The sequence below is a fragment of the Crocodylus porosus genome, unplaced genomic scaffold, assembly GCF_001723895.1.
Source record: "Crocodylus porosus isolate Cpor-Errol unplaced genomic scaffold, CroPor_comp1, whole genome shotgun sequence".
Classification (NCBI taxonomy): Eukaryota; Metazoa; Chordata; order Crocodylia; family Crocodylidae; genus Crocodylus; species Crocodylus porosus.
Window position 1 is genome coordinate 36011083 of NW_017728950.1, and position 6065 is coordinate 36017147.

Consider the following 6065-nt stretch of genomic DNA (forward strand, 5'->3'; position numbering starts at 1 on the left):
GGGGGGGGAGCAGTTTTATACTGATGAAATTTGCTGATGATAAAGTTAGGAGGCATCATTAACAGAGAGAAGGGCTGGGATATCAGTCTGAAAGAACTGGGTGACCTTGAGGACAGGTATAATAGAAACTCAATTGTACAAAATGCAAGGTTATGCACCTGGGAACCAACAATAAAAACTTCATCTGGAAGCTTATTTGTTGGAAACAACTGAAGAGGAAGAAAACCTGGATGAACTAACTGATCACAGCAGAGAAAGGGAAATATTGTGCCATTACCTAAGGCTCCAGTGACACCTCATCTGAAATAACGTATACAATTCTGTCCAAAAAAGATAAATTAAAGTTGGAACAGGTACAAAGATGGGCAACTAGGATAATTTGAGAGCACCTATCCTAATGGTGACCTTAAAAACAGTGGTTTTCAAACTGTGTTCTGTGAAACCCTGTGGTTCCATGATAGATCATCAGGGGTTCCACAGAAAGACTGGTAGAGTAGGCTGGAGGTGGTATGCCACTATTTCCTGGGTCTGTGTCAGGTTGCCTGGTCCATGGAGCCAGCAGGAGGGATACTGCAGCAGAAGAAAGGGTTCTGAAGCTTTAGGAAGTTTGAAAGCCTTATCATATGAGTTCCAAAAGAGCTTGGCTTGTTTAGTGTAGCAAAACAAAGGCTGTGAGTAGATATGATTGTCATCTGTATAGGGACATCAAGGGGTTAACACCAAGAAGGGGGAAGAACAATTTCAGCTAAAGAAGAATGCAGGCACAAGAGGAAATATGCTAAAACTAGCAGTAAGTAAATTTAGGCTGGAAATCAGAAAAAGATTCCTAATCTTTTTTGAGCAAGTAAGCCTTCCAATCAGTAACAGGAGCAAACCCACCTTTAAGATGGCACTTGGTAAGTTTAGGAAAGGAACTATATAATGTGGTGCCAGAGATAGCATAAGAATGAACTTGATGAACCAGGAGTTTCCTTCAAGTCCCGCATCCCTGTAATCACAGCACCTTTGCACGAGAAACTGTTCAAATAGATAGAAGATATTCTCTATCCGAAACCATTAAAATTGATATAGGCAAGAAAAACAAAGGGAATTCTCACTGGCCGTGTCTACATATGACATTACATTGCCATAGCAATGTGCTATGGTAACATAACATCCACAGCTGTCTACACATGACCAGCAACTACTTCACCATCGTGGCGCACTCCCGCATTATAGTGAGCCACTACAATGAAGTAGCTGCTGAAAATAATCATGCACCATGTGTATGGTGCGGTATGGGTGGTTACTGAACCATGCTTTAGTACTTCCAAAAGGAAGCACTAAGGCACAGCACAGTAACGATGTCGCCATAGGAAAATGCATAGGCATGCCCACTATCTGCATTTTACAGCACAGTATGGAAGAAGTCACTTCAAGTCTTTGAATCTAGAGGTAATATTATTCTAGAGGACGTGGTGTTGTTCAACCAGAAATAATGGGCTTAATGCAAGAACCACGGACGAAACCGTATGACCTATTCTATGCAGGTGTTTGAGTAAAATATGAGGTCGTATGGGCCTAGAGCTAGAAATAGAAGTCCCCATTTTGTTTTCTTAACTTACCACGTTCTGTATATTTGAATTTTTTTCAAATTCTAAGCATAGGGTTAAAATATCTACATGAATATACAAGTAAGAAGCAGAGAGGTGAAGTGACTCGCTCAAGGTTAAACAGGAACCAAGAGAACTGAATTCCCCAAAGCTGCATAGTGAATTGGTACCAGACTCAGAGTAAGATCCAGTTTTATTTTTTTTCTTGCCTGCAGGGTCTATTATAAACATTAAAAAAACTCCGTCTCTCTTGATTTTTGTATTTTTTGTTCTGACAACAGTAATCTGTGAAATACCCTGGGATTCCAGAAGGGGCTGTCTCACAGCCTAAAATCAGAAGGGAACTGTATATCCCTGATATATTCATATTTACAGCACTTGGATGTCAACAACTAATGGCCAGGTGCTGCTAATTTCCTCAGAACATTTTACTCCCAGACAGCAGCACAGCCAGATGAGTCTGGAGGAGCTGGGATAAGCTCACGCAAGTGTAATCTTGCTGAGCTGCAAAATCTTTATTTTTGGTAATGCACAAACAAGAAAGAACCTGGCAGGACTTTCTGCATCAAGGTTAAACATACAGAGCTCTCAAGTTAGGGAAACGTATTCTAACTTGTGAACTGAGCAAATCTGAGATGGAGTCACTGAAAACGAGTTCACTTTTCAAAACAAAACAACAAAAGCTTTGTGAGCCACCCTGTGAACGGACATGCGTTATTTGAAGCTAATAGTAGTGTACAGGAATTAAAATGAATTATTTTTAAAATCATTTAAAGCACATAGTCATAAATAAGTACTAAAGACTCGTTAAATTTGTTTTTGGTAAATAAAGCCAAGCAGTTACAAATTCCTTAGGGGTGAACTTCAGAAGTCAAGTTCAAGCCCAGATTTTGCCTGTCTAATACCATCGTTCAGATTTGTAGGACAAAGTAAGCATTCTCCTCAGTCCTTGCCTGGTTACCTTTGTCAGGGAGGCCACATTGGGCTTATCCAAAAAACTGTCCCTCAAGGGAATACAGAAGCTGTACCCAAGAGACTTCTCCAAAGGCCTGAACAGTAACTGAATGGAGAATGGGGAGGAAGCAACAAAGAGAAAGCAGTAAGGAGGGTTACCTCATTGTTTTGCAAGAGCCTGTCATGGTGTAAGAGCATACAGCATCACAATTCCTAAATACCTCTCTCCCTTAAAAATCACTGCAACTCACCAGTGCTGATCTAAGGCTCAATGCCTCTCAGTGCTGGCTAAAGGTATTGCTCCTGAGTGCTACTGAGATGCAGTGCCTCTTGGCCCTGTTCTTGCAGAGAACCCCAGATGTCTTGCAGGCTCTGGCTGTGGACTGCCTGCTGAAAGCACCCTCTAGGCCATAATTTGAGCAATTTAACAAGTTTATTTGAAGTTTATCCACATCAATTCAGAACTGGACTAGAAACTTGCAGAAATCATGCTTCTCGGGGAGATTTCTGGTACTTTCAAATTCAGGTTGGCCTGGAAATTTGGCTTAATTTCATTTAAAGAGGAAGCTTTATTATAAAGCCATGCAACTGAAAATAGATGAGGTATAGTGCATGTTGGTATAGTGCATGTTGGTATGGTCACTTTAAAAAGCCACTATCTGTCAACCATGCATGATTAGATCCATGGTCTGATCTAGGATTTTGAAAAGGGGGGTACAGATGGTATGCACATCATCACATATAATAAAACACATATTTTTCTCCAGTTAAAGAAAAACTAGAAGCTTTACTAATATGCTAAGGGGCTACCACTGTATTATTCAGTTTAAGATGAAAGCAAAAACAAATACAACTACTGAAATGTGCACTGATCTGCTAAATATATGTATCAAGTTTTAACAAAACCACAACAAACTAGACAGAAAATAGTCAAAATGGTTAAAAGATAGTTTCATTAGTTCTACAGTCATTATAGTTAAACTTCTATCTTATTCAAATTCATAAAACAAAATGTAGTCTTGAACATCTTGACAGTGCCTCCAATGCTTCACTGTCAATCATTTCACTGTCTGAGTTAATATTACCATACCTGAGTTAAGGTTTTGAAGTGGAGCTAAAAACAGCCTGCAGGGCTGTGAAATAAAAATACATTACCAGGAATGGCTAACAGGCAGCAAGACTGCCAAATAAAAGATAGTCTGAAGAGCAGAACATCAAGACAATTAAAAAGAACAAGGGGCATTAACAACTGTGGAGTGGAGTGGTTAGCTGGAATCAGGGAAATGATAATGATCCATGAAGTCAACTGACTCTCCAGCTGTTCCTGACTGGAAGTGTCACTGACTCCCAAACAGGTGGTTAAAGTTTGGGTGCAGCATGAATCAAAGGAGGGTGCAACTGCACTACTGCCCCCACTTCCCCCTCCACCCCAACACACCCCACTCCACCCCAGGATCCGCCCCTGGTGAGATCTGAGACACTGGAATCTCCTTCTACGCTTACAACAGGAAATATATGGAAAATGTATAATCTATTGGCAAAGATTGTCAGGAGCCTGGGAATGGCTCTCTCAAGGAAAGGAAACTAGGGCAAATGAGAACCTGAAAGTAAATCCTTTGGATAGCTATGATAAGGTGAGAAGCTGAGGTTGTGGTTTATGGGGTTACTGTTGTTGAGGTATCACTGATAGCAAACCTGAGGAAAGAATATGATCCTGGACACTAGCTCAAGGTCTTTGTGTTCTGCTATGTATGATATAGGGATTTGGCCTATTTTCTAAGTTCCCTACTGTACAGCAGGGGTGTCAAACTTGTCTGGCCCTGTGGGTCAGATGTGTGGTGCCAGGACTGGTCAGTGAGACAGATGAATGCTATGAGGCTAGCCCCATGAACTAGATCAGGGCCATGGACTTCCTTCCCCAACTTCTGCCAAATCTGAATCCAGCAAAAAGAATCCTGGCATCATAGGCACTTGGCTGCCACCCCAGGAATAAGCTGTGGTGCAGAGTATCTTCCAGCAATGGTGCTGTGTATCTCACCCATGTGCTTGGCTGCTGCTGCCAAGATCCCCCATTGCAGCCAGAGTCAGGGCAAAAGTTTGTGGGCCTGAGGACCCAGCTCTGCAGGCCATGCATTTGATACTCTTGCTTTATAGGAGTGAAGCAGAGATAGCAGTATTTCAGATTTTATGCACAGAGTAGACTGTAGATAAGTAAAAGGAATATTTAGATGCTTCATGCAAAGAATTGCTAACACATAGCAGAGTCTGAACATTTTTTGCAGGATTGATATTTTGATTTGTATACAGATGCTATATAGATCCCCTTAAGCCTGCTTAGCTATCTAGTACAAGGAGTACCAGTAACTGTACTCCATCAGAATCAATAAAATACTACCACTCTTCCATGATATGGGTTTCCTTTGCTTTAGCTAAACTCAGCAGTAGACTTTATCCAGGTAGATTATGGGTTTCATATCTCTGGTTCAATCAGGTTTAGAGAGGTAATGCTGGATGTCTACAGTATAACACATTCATAGGTCTACTTTTGGCCCAGTGAAGTGACCATTGTACAAACTCATTTTTATTCATCCTTTGGATTTTGAGCTCAGCTGTGTGCTGTTCGGGGGAGAAAAGGGGTGTTGGGTACTAATTCTGTAATGGTATGCAGAAAGAAAACTACCATTCTCTGTTATGCCTCAGCCCTGAGAGCCCAGATCAATGCATTTTCAGAGGTTGCATACTTTCATACTTAAAGCGTTCAGGATAAAAAAAGAAATATACAAACTGCAAAGTCAGTCATTCCGTAGATCACTTAATCCATGGTTTGCTACTCAGTGGCTGGTTGGTGATACAAGACATCTTTGATAGTGCTGAATTAACCCAGATAAAAAATGAGCCTTACAATTTGAAGTCCACACAAGCTCTTAAACCAGTCAAACAAACTAGGCATTTCTCTTATCAATTGCCTCCTCCCCAACTACCTATTTGAAAGAATAATTCAATACTCAGTGGTGAGTAGTATACTGATAAAGGAAGTTTGTAACCCTGAAAGCATTTACTATCAGCTTGCTTTAGTACATCTTAAAATGTGAAAGAAAATGAAATTTCAAACCAGTAATTTAGCTGCTGTGCTCAATGTACTGCCTGATGAGATGGCTGCATATTAAAAGACAAAATTAAAGTCAGCTAAAGTGGATTGGAAAATATAAATAAGATTGAACTGGAGAGGACAAAGGCTATATTAGACCAATGCATAAGCAAAACCACTAGGTTTTCCAGTAAAGATGGAATAGATTTTCTATTAGGGTAGAAAAACCCTAGAGATTTGGATGGGAAATATTAATCTTTCTGTAGGTTTTGGGAAGAGTCTTGTAGAATTTAATAAAGGATGATTTCCATGCAAGGTATCTTCAGAATAGCTCACAGACTGAGTTTGATTCTCCATTAAATTCTAACGGTTTCTCAAGTAATTCCTATAGAACTTGACTCATTAACTTCACATTGGTTTCTATAGGGTTT